This window comes from Pelobates fuscus, chromosome 1, assembly GCF_036172605.1.
Source record: "Pelobates fuscus isolate aPelFus1 chromosome 1, aPelFus1.pri, whole genome shotgun sequence".
Lineage (NCBI taxonomy): Eukaryota > Metazoa > Chordata > Amphibia > Anura > Pelobatidae > Pelobates > Pelobates fuscus.
Window position 1 is genome coordinate 9,705,246 of NC_086317.1, and position 2,695 is coordinate 9,707,940.

The 2,695-nt window shown below is 38.4% G+C and overlaps 1 pseudogene; it reads right to left on the reverse strand.

Annotated features, from left to right (window-relative positions):
* Positions 1-824: 824 nt before the first annotated feature.
* Positions 825-2,430, reverse strand: LOC134601702 (oocyte zinc finger protein XlCOF7.1-like; annotated as a pseudogene).
* Between the last annotated feature and the right edge of the window lie 265 nt (positions 2,431-2,695).

Sequence of the window (2,695 nt, forward strand, 5' to 3'; positions counted from 1 at the left end):
CGACAAATCATAGTTACATAGTTACATAGCTGAAAAGAGCCTTGCGTCCATCAAGTTCAGCCTTCCTCACATTTGTTGTTTGCTTTTAACCCAAAAAGGCAAAAAAAAACAAAACAGTTTGCTGCACAATTTTGCAACAAGCTAGAAAAAAAAAATTCCTTCTTGACCCCAGAATGGCATCAGATATTTTAAAGATCATTATATTTTTCAGAAGGCTGAAATTTAACTCCAAATTATGAGTGGCTGATTGGAATATTTGACAAAATTGGAATATTCATTATAGTCGCAGCTGCATTGTATGCCCTAAGAAGAAATAAAAAACAAAAAAACTAGAAAATTAGAAGAAAATATAACTTTTGCTTGAAGTTTGTATTAACACGGGGGTTGGGGAAACTAGCCTCTCTTGGAATGTCCAAGGTTATTTTGTCCTGGGATAAGAATAAAGGAATTTACATTCCTCAGTCAGAACTCTGGTCTTCTATCCCAGTTCATATTCTTATTGGTATGAATCATTCGTAAATACATTTCATGTGTGTGCTGTGCTTTTTTTTTTTTATAAAAGCTGGAACTCAGAAATAGTGATCCTACAAGTTACCAGTAAGAAGCATGTGTCTTGTCTCTTTGCTGAGGTCTTGGTTGGAATCATGCAAATGTAAGTCATGCTAAGAAACCACATTCATTGAAGTGTATTACCAGTGGAACAGGCTAGTTAGTTTACTTTGGAACAGCCAGAACACACAACCACAATGTATCCTGGGTTGCCGGTGAGTCCGCAACCAAGTGGAGCAGAGTTAGCGGTGCAGGTTAGGCACCTATGGGCATGGAGATGCCATAATACCAATGCATCATATGTACATTGACTGCTAGTATCAAAGTTACTATTTATTGTGTGAGCGTGAGAATTCTTTTTACAATACAAGACATTTTATTCTTATGTTAATCCATAGATGCATTATAAAATCACGTCACCTGTGTGAGTTCTCTGATGACTGACAAGCTCTGATTTACTGGCAAAACATTCCCCACATTTACTACATTAGAGAGGCTTCTCTTCTGTGTGACTTCTCTGATGTCTAACAACACTTGAATGTTGCCCAAAACAATTTCCACATTCAGAACATGAGAACGGTTTCTCTCCAGTGTGTGTTCTATGATGACGGACAAGCTGCGCTTTGGTGAAAAAGCATGTTCCACATTCAGAACATGAGAATGGTTTCTCTCCTGTATGAGTACGATGATGACGGACAAGCTGTGCTTTGGTGACAAAACATGTTCCACATTCAGAACATGAGAATGGTTTCTCTCCTGTGTGAGTTCTCTGATGACGGACAAGCTGCGCTTTGGTGACAAAATATGTTCCACATTCAGAACATAAGAACGGTTTCTCTCCTGTGTGAATTCTCTGATGACGGACAAGTTCTGAATATCGCCCAAAACATTTTCCACATTCAGAACATGAGAACGGTTTCTCTCCTGTGTGAATTCTCTGATGACGGACAAGCTCTGAATGCTGCCCAAAACATTTTCCACATTCAGAACATGAGAACAGTATCTCTCCTGTGTGAGTTCTCTGATGACTGACAAGTTCTGAATGTCGCCCAAAACGTTTTCCACATTCAGAACATGAGTACGGTTTCTCTCCTGTGTGAGTTCTCTGATGACGGACAAGATCTGCATTTGTGACAAAACATTTGTCACATTCAGAACATGAGAATGGCTTCGCTCCGGTGTGAGTTATGTGATGACTGACGAGTTTTGAATGTTGCCTAAAACATTTCCCACATTCAGAACATGAGAATGGTTTCTCTCCTGTGTGAGTTCTCTGATGACGGAGAAGTTCTGCTTTGGTGATGAAGCATTTTCCACATTCAGAACATGAGAATGGTTTCTCTCCTGTGTGAAGTCTCTCATGACGGACAATCTCTGCTTTGGTGATGAAGCATTTTCCACATTCAGAACATGAGAATGGTTTATCTCCTGTGTGAGTTCTCTGATGTCTAACAAGTTTTGCGTGTTGACTAAAACATTTTTCACATTCAGAACATGAGTACGGCTTCTCTCCTGTGTGAGTTCTCTGATGACAAGCAAGCTCTCCTTTACTGGCAAAACATTTCCCACATTTACCACATAAGAAAGGCTTTTCTCCTGTGTGAGTTCTCTGATGTCTAACAAGATTTGCATGTTGACGAAAACCGTTTCCACATACAGAACATGAGAATGGTTTCTCTCCTGTGTGAGTTCTCTGATGACTGACAAACTCTGCAGTGGTGACAAAACCTTTTCCACATTCAGAACATGAGAAAGGTTTGGGGTTTAGGTTTACTGTCTCCTTTGAGAACATATAGGTATCTGAGAAAATGCTTGATTTATTAGAGTTGGACTCCTTGCTTTGGTTATTAAAAGATTTTTTCATAGCTTTGCTTCATGTATTTTTGTTCTTGTCACCTCTTCTGACAAATACACCTAAAAGAAACATACTGGGAGTTAAAGGAAATCGGTCACAATAAATTATTTTTTGCTATACTTAGACAAAATAGACAATATTTACATAATAGAAAAGAAATACGACCATCAGGTGTCATGGTGATTGCGAAGAAATCAAGTATTTTGTGTGCATTAACCCCTTTATTACTTGAATTTGCTTTTCTAAATTAGATTTAGTCAATAAAGCGGAACAAATTACAGATTCTGTGTA